At 43.3% G+C, this 23,998-nt stretch overlaps 1 protein-coding gene and 1 pseudogene across 2 annotated transcripts in view; both read right to left on the reverse strand.

The window, feature by feature from the left end:
- ST8SIA6 (ST8 alpha-N-acetyl-neuraminide alpha-2,8-sialyltransferase 6) overlaps positions 1-23,998 on the reverse strand; it is a 145,504-nt gene that overhangs the window by 102,044 nt on the left and 19,462 nt on the right. The window lies entirely within an intron of this gene.
- Positions 3,601-4,129, reverse strand: LOC700257 (small ribosomal subunit protein eS12 pseudogene; annotated as a pseudogene). Its single transcript, XR_001447001.3, has one exon. The product of XR_001447001.3 is annotated as a small ribosomal subunit protein eS12 pseudogene (transcript).

Genomic DNA, 23,998 nt, shown 5'->3' on the forward strand with positions numbered 1-23,998 from the left:
GTGTAAGAGAACTAAGGAGAATTTGAGATCAGTGTTTACACAGTGCTAGCATTTTGTTATCTAAAACATCTCTTTTTCAACTCTATCAAAGATTGAATGCATTTTTAAATTCAAGGAATATAATATTCAGGATGATTATTTTTATTACGGCTGTGGACTTTTTCCTTGGGCATTGAATGCTTCTATTTAGTTCAACTACTTACTATCTTTTCTTCTCCTTTTTTTTTTTTTTTTTTTTTGCTTAACTTTCTATTTCTTTCCCAGTAATAACGTATATTTTCTCTACTTCTTAAATCTCTTTATTAGATACAATTGAATGTAATTTGGAATTTACGAGTCTTATCACATTCTCATTCTGCTTGAGCAATTCAAGATATAAGAAATACAGACTGTCTAAATTTCTTCAGTTCCTCCAACTATTTGCTTAAAATTCCTGAAATTAAAATTATAGTTCTTTGACACCGCTTCTGTCTAATCATTGCTGATACCTGGAAAACACCAAATGGCTTGCTTACACAACGCACCACTCTGAAATTTCTCACACAAAGGGTTGTCTTACACAGAAACACTGACCATTTTGACAAGGGAATGGTCCTAGAATTGGGCCAGAGCTAAAAATAAGCAGAGTAAACAATTTTGATATTCTTCTTCAGTGGTCATAAATCCAGTTAGCATGTTATCATTTACATATTATGATTTTGTTCATGATAGTTGTAGTAGAATGGCCTGAAGAAATCAAGATCTGTTATATCTGCTACATTACTTTAGTTACCAGACTGATAACTCACATTATAGTTTATCAAGTATTTCAATTTGTTCCCTGGAATAATCCTGTGAAGTGGGTATTTTTTATCACTAGTTTCATATAATGAATATATTATTCATTATATGAAATATATGAATATATTAACAACCACTCTCTGTTAATGTCAATACATTCTATTTATCCAGCTCACTTACTCTAGTATTCTCTCTGCAATGATTCTTTAATCTCATTGGGAAGCCCCCATGCCCAATACATGCCTCCTATCTTCATTTCCCTCCTTCCCCAACTCACAACCTTGAAAACATTCTTATCGCTCTTGTTTCTTTTTCTGTTGTCCTTGACTGGCAAATTTGGAGCCATGGATGTACCCAACTGTCTGCCATTTGGGGCTACCCCTGACTAGCCAAATACTGCTAGAGAAACTCTCCTGAATGATTTCACTCTAAACTCAGCTCTATGAACTTCAAATGGGCATTTAAGGATACCTGGCAATCCTACTATATTTTCCTAATAAATTTCATTTTCCTCTTTCAAAAATTGTTATTTATTCTCCCTTCTTCTCCAACCTCCCATATCCCCACCAACACACTCACTCTCCGCTGATGACCTCACTTCATACTTTATTGAGAAAATAGAAGCCTGCAGAGGAGCAACACTTTCATACTCTTCCCACTGTATCTAAACATCTCTAAGTTTCTGTGCCAGTCTTAGTCCGCTTGGGCTGCCATAACACAATAGCACAAAATGAGTGGCTTAAACAACAGAAATTTTTCATCTCACATTCTGGAGGCTCAAAATCCAGCATCACAGTGTTGGCTTGGTTGGTACCTGGTAAGGGCTCTCTTCCTGGCTTGCAGACAGCTGCCTGCTGGCTGGGTCCTCACATAGTCTTTTCTTGGTGCATGCATGAGGGAGAGAGTGCTGGTGTCTCTTCTTCTTACAAAGACACCAGCCCTATCAAATTAAGGGCTACCTCTATGACCTCATTTAAATAGAATTATCTCCCTAAAGACCTTATCTTCTAATATAGTCACATTTGGGACCAGGACCTCAACATGAATTTTGGGGAGACAGAATTCGGTCCTTAATAGTGCCTGTGTTTTTCATCTTACCATATGTTACAATAGAAAAAAATGTCCCTGCTCTCATCAAAAATCAGTAGCCTCCAGTATGCTCTGGCCCCTGCCCGTCTCACCTTCTTAACATCACTGACCTCCTCATCTCTTCCTTCTCTTACATAACTAGGGTTATCCTTCTCACAAGCACACAAACACGCTCCTCCCTTGACTCCATAATCCCTCTCCATCTCCCAACTCATTTTTCTACCTCCCTGTAAGTACCAGTACTCTAACAAATTATCTGAAATTACTGCTTCCCCTTCCTCAACAATTTATTCACTCATTAGAAGACTTAAAACTGGCTAATGTAGCTTCTGAGGCTCAGAAAATGAAAGCCCAAAATATGACACTTTGGACTTCAAACTGAGAGCACATGGACAGCAGCAAATGCAGAGAAGGGCTTTCCCCAAAGGTCCCTCCCTACCTAAACACTGGGTTCTCCTAAGATACTCAATCATTGTCAATAACTTCCCCGGGGTATCTCATCCACTGGGAGAAGACTGAAGCATATCCCAGGAAAAGAAGACTAGAATTAATGCCATACCAGGAGCCCAGATGGGCTTTGTCTCAGACTACCATCTGTTCTTCAGGTCCATTCATCTTCCCTAAAACTCATTTACTCCTCCTCTAAATTGTCTGCATCCCACCCTTCCCTCTCCCTGTGAAGAAGGGTATATAAGCTTCTAAATGCCATTGGGTCATTGGGCACTCAGCTTCCTGGGATGCACGCGTACACATAATATACATGTTAGCCTTTTCTCTTGTTAAGTGATCTATTAGTTTATTTCTCAGACTCAACTATCGAACATCCAGAATGGAAAGAAAGGGATCTCTCACCCCAACATGGATCATCTCAAGCTCATCAACAGCCCCCATGTTCCAAATTCAATAGACGCCTCACTTATCTTTTTCTTTTTTGAGACAGAATCTTGCTCTGTCACCCAGGCTAGAGTGCAGTGGCATGATATCAGCTCACTGCAACCTCCACCTCCTGGGTTTATGTGATTCTGCTGCCTCAGCCTCCCGAGTAGCTGGGATTACAGGTATGCCACCACGCTCAGCTAATTTTTGTATTTTTAGTAGAGACAGGGTCTCACCATGTTGCCCAAGCTGGTCTTGAACTTGTGACCTCAAGTGATCCACCTGCCTGAGCCTCCCAAAGTGCTGGGATTACAGACGTGAGCCACTGCACTGGGCCTCACTTATCTTATTCGATCTTTCAAGAACACCTTACCCAGTCAACCACTCTCTTCCCTGAAAACTACACCACACTCTCCTGGTTTTCTTTCTGCATCCCTGACTGCTCCTTCTGCCTCTCCTTTGTTGGCTTCTGCTCCTCTTTCAAGCCTCTAAATGTGGGAATACCCTGGAACTTGCTCTTAGATCCTCTTTTCTTCTCCAGCTGTCTCCAGAGCTAAGTGAGCTCATTTCACTCTCTGGCTTTGAGTCCTATCTCTCTGGCGATGACACCCAGATTGATATGTGCAGCTCTGACCTCTCCCTTGAGCTCCAGACTCATTTATATGGTCAAAATGCCCATCTGACATTTCCAACTGGACGTCTAATAGTCTTGTCAAATGTAGCATATCCAAAAGACAACCTTTGACTTTCTTCTCTCTTTTCCAGTCTTCCCCATTTCTGTGGATGGTAATGAACTGCTCAAGCCAAACATTTATCATTCTGATTCCTCTCCTTCTCTTCTCTCCTATACCCAGGCTTTTTTTTTTTTTTTTTTTTTTTTTTGTGAGCCAAAGATTTATTTATTCATTTCTTGCATTTGAAGTACTCTTCGATAACATCCTTGGCCTGAGACTCCTTTCCATAGTCCTTAACTACTACACAACTGCAACCAACCACTTTACGGGGTTTCCCCTCTCTGTCAATTTTACAGAGGCCTACCCATTCTCCTAGTTTCTTGTTGTCATCAACCTTAATTAGGTTGATCTGATGTTCAGCACAAAGGGCCTCCACCAACTTGACATACATAGGCTCATCACAGTTGGATGCAAGCACACAAAGATGGGCTTGGCGCTTGTCTAAGGCTTTGGCAGCTTCGCGAATTCCACGTGCTAGGCCATCGTGGATGAGGGCGGTCTTCAGCACCTCTTGTAAAGCAGTATTAACCTCCATTACACCTCCAGCGGCAGTGCCTTCCTCGGCCATGGCGGTGGGTTACGGGTGAAGCGGAATCTTGAACGCACCCAAGCCTCCGCCTCCGCGTGACTCCGCGGCGGCAGGGAAAGAGCTACCCAGGCTTTTGACGATTCAGCCTTAAATCCATCTACTTCTCTTTATCAGTACTTCTACTGCCCTCATTCAAGGTACATCAGCTCTTGTCTGGATGGAAGCCATGGCCCCATAAGTAGTCTTTGTGCTTCGATTGCCTGACTGCCATACATTCTCTATGCAGCTATCAGAGTACTATTTTAAAAACTTAAATCATACTTGTCATACATGACATATTGTCATGCCCTTGCTCAGAACCCTTCTGAGGCTTCACTAATTATTAGAATAAAGCTCAAATCTTCACCAAGGCATGCATCCTACAACATAACCTGACTTAGTAGATCTATTTCCTCCTTTGCTGTCTGTATTGGTCCATTTGCATTGCTATAAATATAAATGCCTGAGACTGGGTAGTTTATCAGGAAAAGAGGTTTATTTGGCTCACAGTTCTGCAGGCTGTAAACAAAGCATCGTGCCAGCATCTGCTTCTGGTGAGGGACTCAGGAAGCTTATAATCATGGCAGGAGGTAAAGGAGAGCCAGCACATCACATGGGTAGAGAAAGAGAGAGAGAGAGGAGACAGTGCCAGGCTTTTTGAAATAACCAGATCTTGTGTGAACTCAAAGAATAAGAACTCACTCATTACTGCTAAGACATTCATGAGGGATCTGCCCCCGTGACCCAAACACCTCCCACGAGGCCCACTTCTAACACTGAAGCTCACATTTCAACATGAGATTTGGAGGGGACAAACATCTAAACCCTATCACCCTACATGATCCATTCTTTCTGCTTCTCAAATATGCCAGGTTCAGGGCTGCTGTTCCCTCTGCCTTGAATGTTCTTGTTCATCCTTCAGGTCTTAACTCAAATGTCAGCCCGTCAGAGTGACTTTTGCTGCTCCCTATGGAAAGCTCGTTCCCGCCCCACCCTCAGCATTTATTTCTACTTCTTTCCTACCACTTAGCGCTATGAGCTCCAGGAGGGCAGGCTTTTGTCTGGCATGCCCCCTGCACCTTCTCCAGCACCAAGCACAGACCTGGCACAAAATGAATGTTCACTGAAAGAATGAAATTGATCTCAGACTCTCCACCCAGCTCCAGGCTGCCAAAATAAGCCCCTAATTGCCTTCCCTGCTTCTCCTTTTGTTCCTGCCCCATCTGTCTCCTAGGGAGACCTGTCTCAGCTAGACCAGTCCTGGGCTCTTCACACATCAGAGTTAGAGGGTTGACAGGGAATTAATAGAAGATAGAACCTGAAAGGCTTAGGAGGGGAAAGACTTGGAGAAATCTGTTGTCAGTCAAAAATAATAAAGTACAGAGGTGTATGTGAGGAGGTAGGGGAGGGAGTACAGGAAGGGGAAAGAAATCTGTATAGTCCAGGTGTAAGTAAGAAAGTTCTTTCAGCATTTGTCAAACTTGAGTTTGGGAAAGGGTGTGGGAGATAAATAACTGAGAAGAGTAAATGGGATTGTAGCACAGGTGAGGATTCTGAATTAGGGCCACTCTGTCACCCAGGCTGGAGTATAGCAGTGTGATCAAAGCTCACTGCAGCCTGGAGCTCCTGGGCTCAAGCAGCCCTCCCACCTCAGCCTGCCAGGTAGCTGGGACTACAGGATGTGCCACCAAAGTCAGCTAATTTTTTTTGTATTTTTTTGCAGATATGGGGTCTTGCTATGTTGCCCAGGCTGGTCTCAAGCTCCTGAGCTCAAGTGATTCTCCTAAAGTGTTGGGATTACAGGCTTGTGCCACCATGTGCAGCCCGGAACCCTGTTTATGTACTTTAAGAAGAAGGAGGCCGGGTGCGGTGGCTCAAGCCTGTAATCCCAGCACTTTGGGAGGCCGAGACGGGCGGATCACGAGGTCAGGAGATCGAGACCATCCTGGTGAACACGGTGAAACCCCGTCTCTACTAAAAAAAATACAAAAAACTAGCCGGGCGAGGTAGTCCCAGCTACACAGGAGGCTGAGGCAGGAGAATGGCGGGAACCCAGGAGGCGGAGCTTGCAGTGAGCTGAGATCCGGCCACTGCGCTCCAGCCCTGGCGACAGAGCGAGACTCCGTCTCAAAAAAAAAAAAAAAAAAAAAAAAAAAAAAAAAAAAAGAAGAAGGAAAATAAGGACGCAATTTTTTTTTTTTCTGGCATGTTGAGTTGTGTTTTCTGAAATACCAGCCTGGGCTGAATGCCAGGGGCCTGTGATTTCAACAAGGTTACATACATATGAGAAAACTGAAGCTCTGGGTGGTCATAGGACATGACCACTGTCATTCGGCTGATGGATGACAAAAGGAGGATTCAAACCCATGGCTTTTACCTCCAGGGCCCTTATTGTTATAAGCGTTCTCCTTGCTTCCCTCCAAAGCAAGAAATGAGGTTAGCCAGACATGTGGCCTCCAATTGTTATCATTTTCCTTTCTAATTGTTTACAATAATTTAAGTCAAGTTGGCCAGGAGCAGTGGCTCATGCCTGTAATCCCAGCACTTTGGGAGGCCGAGGCAGGTGAATCACCTGAGGTCAGGAGTTTGAGACCAGCATGGCCAACATGGCGAAACCCCGTCTCTACTAAAAATACAAAAATCAGCCAAGCATGGTGGCAGGCACCTGTAATCCCAGCTACTGGGGAGGCTAAGGCAGGAGAAGTGCTTGAACCTGGGAGGCAGAGGTTGCAGTGAGCTGAGATTGTGCCACTGCCCTCCAGCCTGGGCAATAAGAGTGAGGCTCCATCTCAAAAAATAAATTAAAAAATGTAAGTCACTCTCACCAATTTTTGGTTTCCAAAATATATCTTTATCCTCCCTTTACATATCAAAATAACATGTTTCCTTTGTCATTTTCTATCACCTCTCCTCTTCTCTGTGATTCATTAATGATCACCAGTAATAAGTATCAAATTATACGTGTAAACAACCTTTAGTACCAGACTGTAATTTGTCTCCATCTGGAGAATGAAATTTGCTTAAAATGACTGGAGGGGCTGGGTGCAGTGGCTCACACCTGTAATCCCAGCACTTTGGGAGGCCAAGGCAGGAAGATTGCTTGAGCCCAGGAGCTTGAGACCAGCCTGGACAACATGGTGAGACTTAATCTACACAAAAAATTTAAAAATTAGCTGGGTGTGGCGGTGTGCGCCTGTGGTCCCAGCTACTTGGGAGGCTGAGGTGGGAGGATGGCTTGAGCTTGGGAGGATGAGTCTGCAGTGAATCATGTTTGTGCCACTGTACTCCAGCCTGGGCAACAGAGCAAGACTCTGTCTCAAAACAACAAACAAAAACAAAAAAACTCAAAAAAAAAAAAGAAAAAAAACGACCGGAAGATTTCTGACTAACTCCACACAGCGGCGTTTCCATTCCCTCCTTTATGGCTAGATGTTTCCGGTATGAAGATCATTGTCTCTGAAAAGGAAGTCATAGACAGAAGAAAAAAGGAGCCGTTCTGATTTCCCCACCCTCGGGGAACAATATTCAATCTGCTGCAAACAATGAGTATCATATCCCTTTCTTGTTTTTGTTTAAAACATGGCTATCAAAAAACATTGGAGGTTCTTGTATTCCTTAGCTTTTTTCCTACAATCTTCTTACAACTTCACAGCCATTGTTTTGCACACATTTTTCTTACACACACTTTATTTTTCCACCTACCCTTTCTGACTCTGATATCATGCAGTCATGCTAATTTGAAAGATGCTTTCCTATTTTTTCATTTGCATTTATATCATCAGAATTTCCTTAAAAAATTTTTCCACTTGGTGGAGGCTTAAATAGACACACGTTTTCCAAATAGATAAGAAGGAGGTTTTTAAAATGATAACCATGATATAGTTAACTTTTAAAAAAAATTATTACCTCAAAGACTAAAGACTCTAAAGTGCCTTATAAAAGAGCTAGTGCACGTTTTTGTTATGGTGAAAGTCATGTGAATATTTGCATTGCATGTGATCATACTCAAAAACTCTATAAGGGTCATCTAGAGACTAGATACTGATGCATACCCCCTGGGGCTGATTTAGGCACCATGAAATAGTTGATAACACCTGCACAGAACCTCTGTACCAAATGGTAGCCAACAGTTACTTTAATCATAAGCCTGATAATGTACTACTTCATGGCAAATAGACCTTAATAATTCTACTCCTCTCTTGCTGCCAACCCTGTACTGAACAGTGAGAATACATTGTGTGCATGCCACCCAGGCCCTCTATTTTCATCCTGCCAGCTACTGGGAGTTTTGTCTACTGATGGCCCCCACTGGATCCTTCCCACGCAGGTGTCCTCTGTGTAAGGAACTGTCTCTTCCAAGGTGACACCTTGTATTGGTGTCACACTGCTATAAAGAATGACCTGAGACTGGGTAATTTATAAAGAAAAGAGGTTTAATTGACTCACAGTTCCACCTGACGGGGGAGGCCTCAGGAAACTTACGGTCATGGCGGAAGGCAAAGGGAAAGCCGGCGTGTCTTCTAACAGGGCAGCAGAAGACAGAGAGCAAAGGGGGAAGTGCCCACACTTTTAAACCATCAGGTCTCATGAGAACTCAGTCATGAGAACAGAACACGAGAACAGCAAGGGGGAAATCCAACCCCGTGATCAATCACATCCCACCAGGCCCCTCCCCTGATACATGGGGATGACAGTTTGACAAGAGATTTGGGTGGGGACACAGAGCCAAACCACCTCACAGCTCCTGAGAGGCAGCCACGTCATTACCGACTGATGCCTAGCCCCTTACCTGGGGTGGAACACAACTGGGGAGGGCCATGCTAGCCTCAAGCCCCCTATGGAACTGGCTGAGTCCTCTGCTGCAACTGCATTAGGATCTATCTGTCTTCTCCCGCTACTTAGTCCTGTTTCCCTCATGGGCATTGTTCCTGAGAGCACTTCCTAATAAGTGTCCTATATACAAATCTGTATCCCAGAGTGTGTTGCCCAGGAAATTCAATTTACAACAGTTCATAATACAAAAGAAATTGTATAGTATGTAGTTTAATTGACCTGTGCTTCTAACAGGCATGCAAAAAAATTGTGTACATAAATTGCCCAATTAACTAGCCCTGAATGAGTGTGATCTTAGAATTAAAAGGATGCATACAAATTAGAACAGATCTTAAACTTAATTTTTTTTTAAGACTGGTCTTGCTCTGTTGTTCAGGCTAGAGTGCAATGGCGCAATCACAGTTCACTGCTGCCTCAACCTCCTGGGATCAAGGGATCCTCCTGCCTCAGCCTCCCCACTAGCTGGGACTACAGGAGTGTGCCACCATGCCCTTCTAATTAAAAAAAAAAAAAAAAAGGTTGTAGAGATGGGGTTTTACTATGGTATCCAGGCTGGTCTCAAACTCCTGAACTCAAGTCATCGTCCCTCTTTGGCTTCACAAAGTGCTGGGATAATAGGCAGGTGCCACTGTGCCTGGCCTTTAATTTTATTTCCTCTTGATGACAACATTTTCCATGGGTACGCAGCCATCCAAGTAAAAAGGAAACAAGTAGAGAAGAATAAAGATTCTGCAAGTGTTTGCTTTATACAGCCCTTTTCAGAATGCATTATAGACTATACTATAGATTTTATTTATTATAATATAGAATTTATAATTTCATACATAAAGGTAATTTCAATCCTAAATCTGTGTCAATAAAGTAGAACACCTAACAGTGACATTAGGTCACTCTTTCACTTTTAATCAAGAGGACAATCTTTAAGCCAATAGAAACAGTCTTTAATCACGCTAAAAGAGAAAAAAAAACTGAATATTGAAGAGCAAAATAAATTTAAAAATCTTTAGGGAAAAGCTTACATTTGAAAGAGTCAACTGTTCTAAAACATTTATGAAATACCATTTTTGATGTGCAAAATAATGAATTTATTCCCTGGTCCACATTTTTGCCTGAAGCACCACTCCCCACCCCACAAGTAATTAAGAGTTATTTTATGGGACAAGAGTTAGCCAGTCAGATCCAATTACTGTGAATCAGAAAGACAAAATTTATATATCCTTTTCTGTCCTCCCATAATACTGATCTTCTCTTTACCAAATGGTAGCCAACAGCTACTTTAATCATAAGCCTGATAATGTACTACTTCATGGCAAATAGACCTTAATAATTCTACTTCTCTCTTGCTGCCAACCCTGTACTGAACAGTGAGAATACATTGACATTGTCATGGTTCATGACACATTGATTAATCAGGTAATACACATTCTAAACACTTAGTGAAACGGACTGTAAAAAAACTATTTTACTGACTCTGAGGGGTAACAATTTGTCTTCTTCTATTTAATGACGATACTGTGTCTCTGTCTTTACAGTCAATGATACTTAAAATTACCTGGAATGACTGGGTTTCACTGATTCAGCATCACTTAAAAGTCAACTGAATTTTGCTAAAATTTCCAAAAAATAAACAAGAAATACCGAACAATTTTCAGCATGCTAAGAGATAGAGAAGCGAGTGATAGAAAGGATAGAAATTATTGAACAATACGTTCTACATAGGATGATGCACAATGCTAATTTCACTTTGAATACAGCCAACTGGAAAATGATGAAAATCCCGTTCAGTGTAACAGGAAATAAATGTGCATGGGTGCAATTTTTGATAGAATAGTGTTGCCATTCATTTGGCTGCACCGGAGCCAAGGAGACACTCAGGGAGTGCTTGGTAACAAAAAATACGGACCTGATAAATTATGCAGCCAAATTAGCAAGTAATTAGACAGAAACATTGAAACTGCACCAGAAACAGCAGCTATCCCAGAAATTCCAAACATTTGCTAAAACAAATAAGTGGAAGCTTGTGAAATTCACTATATTTACAATTGCTCACTCCTGTTTTCGAAATCCTAATAATTTCCTTGGGGGGGAACTTCTGGAATCCCCCAGAGTTGGTTTCCTTGTCATATGTTTTCGTAGCATCCTATTTTCATTTCCTGCACATAACTTAATATTCCTGGGATTCAGTAATTTATGCTTCCCTCCTCCAACTAGCTCCATGAGTCTAGAAACTTCATGTCTGTTTGGTTCTTTGCATGTCTAGTGCAGTGTGGGCTACATTACAGTTGCTCCAAATATACTTTTTAATAAATTAATAATCTTCTCACACACTAGCAGTTCTCTTTCCAGTCTTTTCTGGGTTGTTACTTGCATTGTCTCTAGATGCTCTTCCTTTCTCTTCCACTACCACTCTGGTGAGAATACAATAGCAGACAGCATCCCTGGAACAACATGACATCTACAGAAAAGGGGCATGCCTCTCCCACCCCTTTGTACTCTGTACACCAAAATAGATCACTTGTTCCAGTGCAGTCAGGCATCCCTGATGGGCCCCAAAATACATAGGCAATAATCTCACAGGAATCTTACATCTCTGTCTGAAATTATCTTCAGAACCACGCAACATATATTTTACTAGGTGCTCTGTAGATAACCAAAGTGATGCAGAAACCACACACGTTCATCCAGTGCCTACCACGTGCCAGTTATTGCAAAATTACCCCACATCAAGGACAGACAGATAGCAAATCTCCCTTGAATCCTTCTGTCCAGCTATGGTCACGCTCACACTTTCTAACATTCCCCCTGCAGCAACATTCTCTCCGTCACCCCACCTGATGCCTTAACTGCCTTACGTTTGACCTTTATAACATTATTTCCAAATTCTTTTTTTTTGAGATGCAGTCTCACCCTGTTGCCCAGGCTGGAGTATAGTGGCACAAGCTCAGCTCACTGCAGCCTCCTCCTCCCAGGTTCAAGCAATTCTTGTGCCTCAGCTTCCTGAGTAGCTGGGATTACAGGAGCACACCACCATGCCCAGCTAAATTTTGTATATTTAGTAGGAATGAGGGTTCAACATTTTGGACAGGCTGCTCTCAAACTCCTGACCTCAGGTGATCCGCCCTCCTTGGCCTCCCAAAGTGCTGGGATTACAGGCGTGAGCCACCGTGCCTGGCCTATTTCCAAGTTCTGTTGTTGCATCCTTTGTCGTTGTAACAGACACCATATTTCAATCCTGCCTGTGCCCCCACACAGTGTGTGAGTGTATGAGCGTGAGTGTATGTGTGTAAGCCTGCCATCTATTAATGTGTTCATTTAAAGATTGTGCTCTGATTGTCAATGATAAAAGAAGACAAACCGTATTTTCATTATACAGGATATTTCGACAGGTCTAATATGAGGTTTCTTCTCACTCCATTTATTCATACCTATTTCATTATCTCCCTGTTTTACTTGCAGCTGTGCCCATCAACCACTAATTATTTTTCCTTTAGGAAGAAATAATACGTAACATCATCAATTTTTTCTTTTGAGACAGAGTCTTACTCTGTCACCCAGGCTGGAGTGCAGTGGCACAATCTCAGCTCCCTGCAACCTCTGCCTCCCAGGTTCAAGCGATTCTCCTGAGTAGCTGGGATTACAGGCACACCTGGCTAATTTTTGTATTTTTTTGGTAGAGACGGGGTTTCCCCATGTTGTCCAGGCTGATCTTAAACTTCTGGCCTCAAGTGATTCTCCCACCTCAGCCTCCCCAAATGCTGGGATTACAGACATGAGCCACCACGCCCAACCACCCATCAATGTTAACTCTAAAAAAATTGCTTCATCTTACCACCAGCTATTTGGGACTCAAAACTGAACTAATAACCTAGGAATATTCTATAAAGTAAAAATGACTTTCAGAAATTACAAACATATATGTATATCATATATACATATATATTTACATATACACACACATCTTTAGTAGCAGGATATGCTTACAAGCACACATATAGTTGTATCCGTTTGGGTTGTCCCAAAAGCCGACCACAAGACAAGGATTGAAATGTAAGTAGGTTGACTGGGCATGGTGGCTCACACCTGTAACCCCAGCACTTTGGGACGCCAAGGGGGGTGGTTCACCTGAGATCAGGAGTTGGTGAAACCCTGTCTCTACTAAAAATACAAAAATTAGCTGGCATGGTGGTGCGCCTGTAATCCCAGCTACTCGGGAGGCTGAGGTGGGAGAAATGCTTGAACCTGGGAGGCGGAGGCTGCAGTGGGCCGAGATCGTGCCCCTGCACTCCAGCCTAGGCAGCAGGGCAAGACCCTGTCTCAAAAAAAGAAAGAAAGAAAGAGAGAGGAAGGAAGGAAGGAAGGAAGGAAGGAAGGAAGGAAGGAAGGAAGGAAGGAAGGAAGGAAGGAAGGAAGGAAGGAAGGAAGGAGAAAGAAAAGAAAGTAGGTTGTTTAGGAGATAATCGCAGGTAAAATGGGAGGGGAGCAGGAGGGTGAGATACGGTGGTATAAGGCCTAAAATTAAGATCCGATATTATGCATGCCTTGACATCTGGGAAAACCTGTGAGGGCCTCAAATACAAGTTCCCATCCCCACTCTTTTTCCACAGATAAGGTACCCTAGTCAAGCCATCCTCCTTATCACAGGAACCAGTCACAGTTCCTGCTTATCTCTGAGTAGTGGGGTTCAGTTGCCTGCCACCCTGTGGCATTATTCAAACAAGACAGTCACATCCTCCCACAGGCACTAGGGGAAGCTCCATCCTGCTGATACTACAAAACCAGCCTCCCACAGCCCCTGCTTCTTCACTCTGTTCCCAAGTACTGGTGACCCTGTGTGGTACACGATGTCCTCTTCTGCCCTGCAGTGAGCATATGGGACTAATACATTGCCATCGAAATCCTTATCCAGTGTTGGGTGTCATGTGTCTGGGCATCCCCATAATCCTGGGGTCATGGGGTGAGAATCCCCCTTTACCAATGGGGTGACCAGGAGGCAATTAAAACAGATACATAAGAAAATGCATGTCATAAAATGCATGCTGTCAAGCAAGTTTTTACATGGTTAACTGAGAAACTGCAGCAAAAAAAAAAAAAAAAAAAAGGTCTGGAGAGTTCTGGGAGCCAGTGGAGAACCAGCTTCAGAGATACCCAAGTGGGAAAAACAGCTGGCGTTTTTAAAAGCCAACACTTGTCAGTCATTGATTGAAGTCTGCTTCCAGGGACATTAATTCTCCCACATCTCAAGGAAAGTGATTCAGCCAGCCAGAGAAAGCCCTCAAGCAAAGAAATGTTCAGGCTGGCAAGTGGAAGTTGACCTGCAAGCACTTTCATTGTAAGACCTGAGGGGCTATGAGCTGAGCCTGGCTGCTACAGTGTGAGAGAGTGGTGGTCTTTTAGATCAAAATCCTGCCCCTTCTTGATATTTTCCATAAAATTCATGGATCTACCAGCAGAAAGACTTCATCTTTTGGTACAGAAAAAGTTCTATGCATGGTGCCTGGCACAGTGACTCATGCCTCTAATCCCAGGACTTTGGGAGGCCAAGGTGGGCGGATCACTTGAGGCCAGGAGTTCAAGACCAGCCTGGCCAACATAGTGAAACCCTGTCTCTCCTAAAAATACCAAAATTATCCAGGCATGGTGGTATGCACCTGTAGTCCCAGCTACTTGGGAGGTTGAGACAGGAGTATAGCTTGAACCCGGAGGCAGAGGTTGCAATGAACTGAGATCGTGCCACTGCCCTCCAGCCTGGGCGACAGAGCAAGACTGTGTCTCAAAAAAAAAAAAACACAAAAAAAAGTTATATGCATGAAAGGGGGAAAGGGGGATAAAGAAAAAACAGGGAAAAATGTTAAATGCCACGGTCTGATGATAAAAGATACTTCTAATTCCTCTCTAACCTTCAGCACTGAGGAATGAGAGTTCTCAGACGTTAGCATATATCAAAGTCATTAGGAGGGACTGGATTTCAACTGGAGGGTCTCTCATTAAGTCTTCTGGGGTGAGATCTGAGAATCTGTATTTCTAACAAGTTCCCTGGTGCTGCCAATGCTGCTGGTCTGGGGACCACACTTGGCGCTAGGCCAAGGTTCTACAACCAAAGGTTTTCAAACGTAGAGCGAAGGAGACCTGATGGAGCTGGGATGGGGATATGATAGAGTCAGAATGATTCCGGAAGAGGTCTCTTCAAAGTCCGCTGCACCATCACAGCATGAGCCGAAGCCATAGAACAATCAGCAGCTTTGTCTTTGCTGCCTCGCAGTTAGAGAGGAGAAGGTGGTGGGATTTCCATCTATAGATCAAGATCAAGGAGACAGTCAAGTGAAAACAAGAACTTGAGGATGGCAGCTGAATGTGAATTCAGCCAAAGTCCTGATATACATGGACATTCTTCTCCAGGGACAGGATGACAAGGGGTTTCCAAAAAAGACAGTATTGAGAACTGAAGTCACTCAGTCTCGCAGAGGCAATCATTGGACACTTGTCTATTGATAAGGGGATGCCTTGCACGTCATCCTTTATTCCTGAAGGAGCAGGAGCAATGGCCTATCGGAAATCTCCAGGTATCTTGGATTTATGGAAACACACTTGCTGATGAAAAGAGGACAGCCCTGACTAGCACTTTCTCTTTTTGCCTCTGAGTTCGAGTAGGCAAGAAGTACACGAGTCCTTCTGTTTGTATGAAGAAAAAGAAACAAGATCGTCGTGTTTATTGTCAGAGCATTTTGAGACATTGTTTTGACTTCATTTTAAGCCCTATTAACTTCTAGTATTATCCCTAGCAGATTTCCTCACTAAAGTGAGTGACCAAATCTCCCTCAATTTCTTTAAATGCTATCACATAAAACTTGAACACGTATTCCATAGGTTGCTGTGATGATAAGCAGATAATATGTGCGAAGCACCCAGCTGGTTGTGTCCTGGTGCAGCCGCCATCGGCCCTTCCCCTCCCCTCCCCACACTCTGTCCTCCTCCTTAGTTGTCTTGCTGATGGCTTCCTGTCTGTAGAGTACATTACAAACCCTAATACTTTCATTCATTCACTGATGTAGCAAATGCTTATTTTTATTTGATATATGACCCTCCATAAATCCTGGAGATACAAAACTGATGGGTAGTTCCTGCTGTTGCATTGTTCTCAATCTACCTAAGAAGTGGGTAAATAGAGTCAGTTGACACTGGCGTGATACTGACTTATGTGGAGAAACACACAGGGAGAAAGTTAGAGACAGGAGAGGCCATTGGAAGGGCTTCCCAAGGAAAGGAGCCACTGAGCTGTGTCTCCAGGGAGGAGCTAAGCAACCAGCTAGGTAGAGGAGGAGGCGGCCAAGCAGAAGGAACAGCAAGTAAAAGTGTGCAGAGGCCAGAGAGAAGAAGGTGTCTGAATTGATAGAAAAGGGGACAGGAAGGTGAAGAGCAGCACCAAGAAGCAGAGGACAGCCACAGAGCTGGCATCATGGGAGTCCAAGGAGAAAACCAGTGTGACGTGGAAGGCGTGGTCAAATTCGAGGAAGCAAGTAATACAAGGATAGACCTGTTGGCTACGATGCCAACCATCTCAGCAGAAAGCCTGCTGGGAGAACAGTAGGTGGGGCAGAAGTCAGTCCGTGATAACCTGAGAAATGAATGGGGGTTGAACGCTGTCAACATGTTATATGGCTTTTGTGGCCTGAGCTGCACCGCCACACCCCCTTCCTGTTGTGTGGGGGGATTCATGATGATATTAGTAGCACATACGGTAAGTGCGATCTGGGGTTTCATTTAACATCTTGTGTTTTATTCGGTTGTGCCCCCTCCTCCTGTTGGTTTATATCTAGTATTAGTAGATAGATCTCTTTAAAACTTGGCTTCGTATTTTGGACTACATCAATTACCCTTAGAATTTATGATCACTTATTCATTTATACTGCCAGTTTTTCACTTTAGGGATATAATAGATCATCACCACGACTAACCCCACCACCAACACCCCCACATACTCCTCAGTACTTTTTCTACCTTTTATTTCTATTTTTCTTTTCTGTTTTCGAGGCAAGGTGTCACTCTGTTGCCCAGGCTGGAGTGCAGTGGCATGAAATCAGCTTTTCTTTTACTTGCTGTTCCTTCTGCTTGGCCGCCTCTTCCTCTACCTGGATAGTTGCTTAGCTCTTCCCTGGAGACACAGCTCAGCGGCTTCTTTCCTCGAGCCCTTCCAACTGCCTCTCCTCCCTCTCACTTTCTCCCTGTGTGTTTTTCCCTGTGTGCCCATGAAATCTGCAACCTCCACCTCCCGGGCTCAGGTGATCCTGTCACCTCACCCTCCTGAGAATAGCTGGGACTACAGATGCGTGCCACCATGCTCAGCTAATTCTTGCATCTTGTGTAGAGACGGGGTCTCACTATGTGCTCAGGCTCGTCTTGAACTCCTAGGCTCAAGTGATCTGAACACCTCAGACTCCCAGAGTGCCAGGATTACAGGCATGAGCCACCATGCCTGGCCTTACTTTTTCAACTTCTATTTGTACTTCACATTTTACCATTTGGCGCTTCATTTAGCATCTGGTACCTTTTTTCTATAGCATCCCTTCTCTTCCAAATATTTATATTCTTTGTTAAAATTTTTTTATTTCAATAGTTTTTGGGGTACAAGTGTTTTTTTGTTACATGGATGAATTGTGCGTGGTGAATTCTGAGATTTTAGTGCGCCCATCACCCGAGTAGTGTACATTGTACCTATGTGTAGTTTTTTTATCTCTAGCGCTCCTCCAGTCTTCCCCCTTCTGAGTCTCTAAAGACCATTATATCCACTCTGTATGCCTCTGCATACTCATAGCTTAGCTCCCATTTATAAGTGAGGATATACAGTTTTTGGTTTTCTACTCCTGTGTTACTTCACTAAGAATAATGGCCTCCAGCTCCATCCAAGTTGCTCCAAAAGACATTATTTTGTTCCTTCTTATGGCTGAGTAGTTTTCCATGGTGTATACACACCACATTTTCTTTATCGATTCATTGGATGGGCACTTACGTTAGTTCCACATCTTTGCAATTGTGAATTGTGCTACTATAAACATACGTGTGCTTGTGTATTTTTCATATAGACTTCTTTTCCTTTGGCTAGATACCTGATAGTGGGATTGCTGGATTGAATGGTAGATCCACTTTTAGTGGAATCTTCATGCTGTTTTCCATAAAAGCTGTACTAATTTGCATTCCCACCAGCAGTGTCTAAGTATTCCCTTTTCCCCACATCCTCGCCAACATCTGTTGTTTTTGACTTTTTAATAATGGTTGTTTTTTGCCAGTGTAAGGTGGTATCTCACTGTGGTTTTAACTTGCATCTCTCTGATGATTAGTGGTGTCAAGCAGTTTTTCCTATGTTTGTTGGCCATTTGTATGTCTTGAGAATTGTCTATTCACATCCTTTGCTCACTTTTTGATGGGATTATTTTTCTCTTGCTGATTTGTTTGAGTTCCTTGTAGATTCTGGATTCTAGCCCTTTGACAGATGCATAGTTTGCAAATATTTTCTCCCATTCTGTGGGTTGTCTATTTACTCTGCTGATTATTCCTTTTACATTCTTATTAAGGTTACATGAAAGACTTGCTCAGTGTGATCAGGGGCTCCCTCTTGTGGCAGACAGTGGCCCAAAGCCATTCCCAAACCCCTTTCCTTTGCCTGCCTTCAATACACAGGCTCCTAAGCGAGACATTTATCTTTCTAGACTTCCAGAAGCCAAGGCTGAGCATGTAACACTTATGGCTAAAAAGATTTAGGCAGAAATCTTTGAGTAGGGATTTCCTTTTCAACTACAAAGGCAAAGCCTCATTAGGAAAAAGCCCTTTGCTCTCCTCCTTTTCTTTCCTTCTCAACTGTGAAGCAGACTGCCCCAAGGGCTGCCACCTTTGGCCGACATGAGGATGAGAATCAGCCGCTGAGGACGGCTGGAAGGCACCCGAGGATCAGGTAGCTCCCACCCTGAGATGGAGGGTAAGGGAAAGAAAGTCAGGGCAGGTCTTTTGAACCACATTTGTAACATTTATATAAAAGATATTTCTTCACAGTGCTGTTTTAAAGGTATTTTAAGCACATCATTTCAAAGTGTGACCGAAATAATGATATACCGATTCGAAAGCAGTTATTTTAGTGAATAAAAGTTTCGTTTTAAAGGGGGGGGGGGAAGGGTGTGAGTGTAATATAGATTTATTTGGATTTCTGAAAAATATAGCCCAACCAGGCTATGGTAGAAAAAGCATTAACTGTTAGAACAACAACGCAGAGCCCGCTGCAAAAACAAGGGAAGAATTCAGAAAGCCAGCATGAGATCCTCTCTGTCCTAAAAACAACCCTGCAGGAAGGCGTCCTGGGTTCAAGTCCCAAGTTGTACACCTACTAGCTGTGTGACCTTAGGCAAATCACTGCAGTTTCTCTGTGCCTCATGGTCTTCTTTTGGGGGGGGGGTGGAAGGAATTTGCCCAACAAATAGTCAGTTTCTACTATTTGCCATCAGTATTCCAGGCACAACTGTAAATGAAACAGACAAACATCTTTGTCCACATGGAGCTCGCTGCCTAGTGGGAGGAGATAGATAAGAACAAGTACTGTGAAATATATGTGGTGTCATATGATGAAAAGTGATACAGGAAAAAATAGGGCAAAGAAAGAGGAAACAGTGAGTAGGTTTAAGAGTGGAGTCTGAAAGGAGAGACAGAAAACCGGAAGCCGGAAGCGCAAAACCGGAAGCCAGAAGCCGAAAACCGGAAGCAGGAAGTAGACTAAGTGGGTATCTGGGGGATGCTCATGAAAGAGCCTTGGTCCAGGCAGAGAACACTGTTGGAGACAAGGTGCCAGAGCATACCATGTTCTAGAAATAGCTGGAAGTTCCATGCAGCGGGAACACAGTGAGCAAGGAGAATTGAAAGAGATGAAGTCAGAGAAGCAGTGGGGACCAGATTTTTTAATGACTCACCAGCCTGGGAAAGGACTTCGGCCTTCGCTGAGTGAACCGAGGAGTCACTGGAGGAGAGCGACAGGACGGAGTATGTATTTAAAAGGACCACTCAGCGTGCTGTTTTGAGAATAGATTCTGGAAGAGGACACTAGTTCTGAGGCAATTACAACAATCCGAGCAGACAAGAGGAGAAGGTCCTTTCCACCCCACAGATTTGCTGTGATGTAATGTATATGAATGTGAATTTCAAGAGACTGCCTGCGTTTATGATACATTATTATTGCCAGTTTATGACCTTTATGCTAAAAACATGCTAGCAGGAAAAAATACAGCCAACAAATGCAGTTGCATATGAGCTCACAGACGATGATAAACACTTTTCAGCTTTACAAAGAGTTGACGCCACATTGGTGTCTGATTTAGATCCTACTTAATGGCTCAAGGAAACAGATGAGTGAGACCTGTTAAAGCAAACTAAATATGGCCTGAGGACTCTGTACTTCTATATTAGGGTCCTTGTGGAAGAACTGTAACCTAGCTTAATAGTCAGACAAGATTGAAGAGCTAACTTAGAAGTATGTGCCTGTAACAACAGCTGAGTCTTGGCCAATTCCAGCAGCCGTACTTCAACCACTCATAGACTGCTAAGTGTTCAAACTGTGTTCAAATAAGACAGACACTAACTTGTAACCACCCCAGTTTTTCTGTACCTCAATGTCAACTTCTATGTGTCACTTCCTTGGTTTTTGTTGTTGTTGTTTGTTTTTTGTTTTGTTTTTGTATATAAATTTGCTCTGACAATGAGGCATCTCTGGAGTCTCTCTGAATCTGCTGTGATTCTGGGGGCTGCCCGATTCATGAATTGTTTGTTGCTCAATTAAACTCCTTTAATTTAATTTGGCTGAAGTTTCTCTAATAACAGACCAATGACAGGTCACATCCCAACTTCTCTGGCTTCTTTATGTGACTCAGGAAACTAATGAACATTTTAAATCTGGGGGAAAAAAATAACCTGTACCTTTCCTCAACAGGGCAATAACACATTTTTATATCAGCTTGTTAAACACACGTGACACATCTATATCAAGTTGCTACTCACACACACACCCTTGCTTAAATAATTGTTAAACACCTGTGGTCCAAAAAAATAATCACAGGGCATCACTAATTCATTTGCCAGATTAAAGATCTAAGATACAGCTTTAATATCCAACCATTGGTAATCAAGGAAATTCCAATTAAAACAGAGATACCATTTTTGCCCATCAAACTAACAAAAATATAAACATAATAATACTTAATGTTTATGATAGACCCCCAACTGATCAGAAACAGATGCTGGGCCCATGGTAGGCACTTCGCCTGTGCAGACACCCGCTCAACCAGGTATCCACCTCTGGAGTCCCTGGAAGGAGGGCCAGGGGCTGGGGGCAGAGCACCCGGGACTTGGGGCTGCAGCCCTCTCGGCACTTTAATAACTGGTATGGCCATCCTGGCTGAATATCAGCTCTGCCTCACTGCAGCCCCAGTCATCTCTCCAAATTACAGACTTCATCAGGTCATCCACCTGAAAAGCCTTCAATAAAGTCCCAAAACCTGTGAGATAATGCCTGAATTATTTAGCAAGGAGTGCCCCTTTGTTTTGTAGCCCCACTATCTACTTTTCCAGCCTTACATTCACCTGTCTTCAACGCATATCCTGGGACCCAGCCATCCCGAGAGATTTTTCTGCTTCACAAACCCATCTTGTTCTTATATCCTTAAGCCTTTAGATGTGGTGCCAAGGTCTTTTATCCTTCTTACCTGCTCAAGGAATTTCTACTTATCCTTCAAGACTCAAAACAGGCACTTGTACCTGTTTAGCCTCCCCTGGTTTCTCCCCCCTGGGCTACCCCCTCTTCATGCCTAGACATATTTCAAGGACAGCATTTATGCAGAATGGTCATGACACATGCTGCTTCCCACCCTCTAGATGAGGGACTCCTTGGGAGCAGGGACATATGCTTTCTTGGGACGGTGTCCACAGATTCTGAAACTCCGGCTGACCAGAGCAGAGTCTCAGAAAATCTTCAAAGATTCGACAACTGATGTGCTTTGCCACAAACACTACAGAGCTGGACCTAGCACCTGCCTTCCTAAGGAAAGAAGGATGTTTTTACCCAATCAAATTAGGTACCACCTGCATATCCACCCTGTTGGTACCCAGGCTCTCAGATAAGAGCACAGGTTTCCTGCAGCATAAATATCCACTGAACGGATGAATGAAGCCATTAATAACCTTTTGACTGTGTGCTGGAGTCAGTACTGTGCTGAGAAGAATATTTTCAAAAGAAAAGAAAATCATCTTTTTGAGTGAGTCGGGATAGAATCTTTGGATATAAAGTCATTCTTTTCTTAGGGGACTTGCTCTTAATGAAACTCAAGGTGAATGAGGTGGATGTGCTTATTCCTCGGACCTTCCTGAAAGTACAGTACAATCCCACAAATATAGCCTGAACCTGTGTCTGTAGGTGTTGGGAGGACACACACACACACACACACACACGGGAAAGGGAAACTGAGTTGGTTAACTGCAACTTGGGTAAAGTAAATAATGAGGCCTCAGTGCACGTTCACTGCCATGGTTTATAGTTTCTCTTGTGCCACGAGAGGGCAACTTTCTGGAGGTGGCCACCAGAACACCAGCTTCCACCTTTAAGGCTGGGCACAGACTCTCCGACCCACCCACACAGACTGGGGCAGCTCCAAGCTCCCAGATTCAGCAAGGACTCCCATGCTGAGAAAGCTCTCCAGGTTATTTTCAAAAATGGCCTGGGGCCTGAGTTACACCAGGGGGATGCCGGCCCCTGGAAAGCCCCCTGAAGCTGACCTCTCCATGCCTGGCTTATTCTGCATTCCTTGCTGCTGCTGCTTATGTGAATTCATTAAGTTTGACTTTATAATCTGAAGAGATTCAAAGATCTGAGCTGGTCTCTTTCCTCTCAGTATGGTATGTGGCGTCTAGGCCAAATTCTATCACCTCCAGGTCTCCCCAAGGCCCTCTGTCTCCAAAAGCCTATCACATGTGCTCACCTCCTTCTTCCAAATCCCCTAAATGTCCAGAAAGCTCGATCTCCATTTCCTATGAGACACACTGCAACTTATCTCTGTTTCACCATCTGGAGCCTAATTCCCATGAGGGCAAAGACCATGAGGAGCACAGGCTTCAGCTTTGTGGCCTGGGACAAGTTGCTGGCCTCTCTGTGTCGTGGCTTCTCCTTTGGTGAAATGAGAATATTACCAGTTCTACATAATAACGTTGTGGTGAGAATTAAATGAAATCATACAAAGCTGCTGAAACCTGGCACTTAGTATCAGTTGAATAATTGCTAAACTTCCTTGGTTCTATTGAGCTTGACATAATGTCTTTGTGTAAGCCCCACACATCACAGGGACTCCCATTTGGGTGACTTTCTCTATCTTAAACAAACAGCATTTCAGCCCTGACTTGAACTGCTTATAAAATGGAGGGCAATGCAAGAAATCTGAATATTAACAGAAAATTTTGCCCATTCTGTCTGTGTCTCACCTCAAGATATTTTTGATAACAATGTGGATTGCCTAACGAGACTTCTTAAAAGTTGGTGCTCTTCAAAAATTGTTACATCCTCTCATATCATATCCAACAACAAAACTTTACTTCTGTGAAAGCTGATTATGTGAATTGGGTGATTCTTGCCATACCCAAATAAAACAAAGTCTGGGGACCAGCGGGGGGAAAGCACTCTGCACATAGCACCTGCTTCAAAAATTACCCACAAACCCAGCTACCAAAACAATGTGCTGTAACCCTAAGATGACTTTTACTTAGCAGCTGCTGGAATCACCTGCTGCAACTCTAACACTAGTTTTACTTACCACCGTCACTCACCAGTCAGAGCTTGCCAGCTCCCAAAACCTTCTATAGTGCCAATGAGCTTTCTTTCTAAACAATACATAACACTTCTCTTACTGATAAAACTCCAATATGGTTTGGCTGTGTCCCCAACCGCATCTCATCTTTAATTCCCGCGTGTTGTGGGAGGGTCCCGGGGGGAGGTAATTGAATTAATAGCAGGTCTTTCATATGCTATTCTCATGATAGTGAATACGTCTCACGAGATCTGATGGTTTTATAAAGGGCAGTTTTCCTGCACAAGCCCTCTTCCCTT

The sequence above is a fragment of the Macaca mulatta genome, chromosome 9, assembly GCF_049350105.2.
Source record: "Macaca mulatta isolate MMU2019108-1 chromosome 9, T2T-MMU8v2.0, whole genome shotgun sequence".
Taxonomy (NCBI): domain Eukaryota; kingdom Metazoa; phylum Chordata; class Mammalia; order Primates; family Cercopithecidae; genus Macaca; species Macaca mulatta.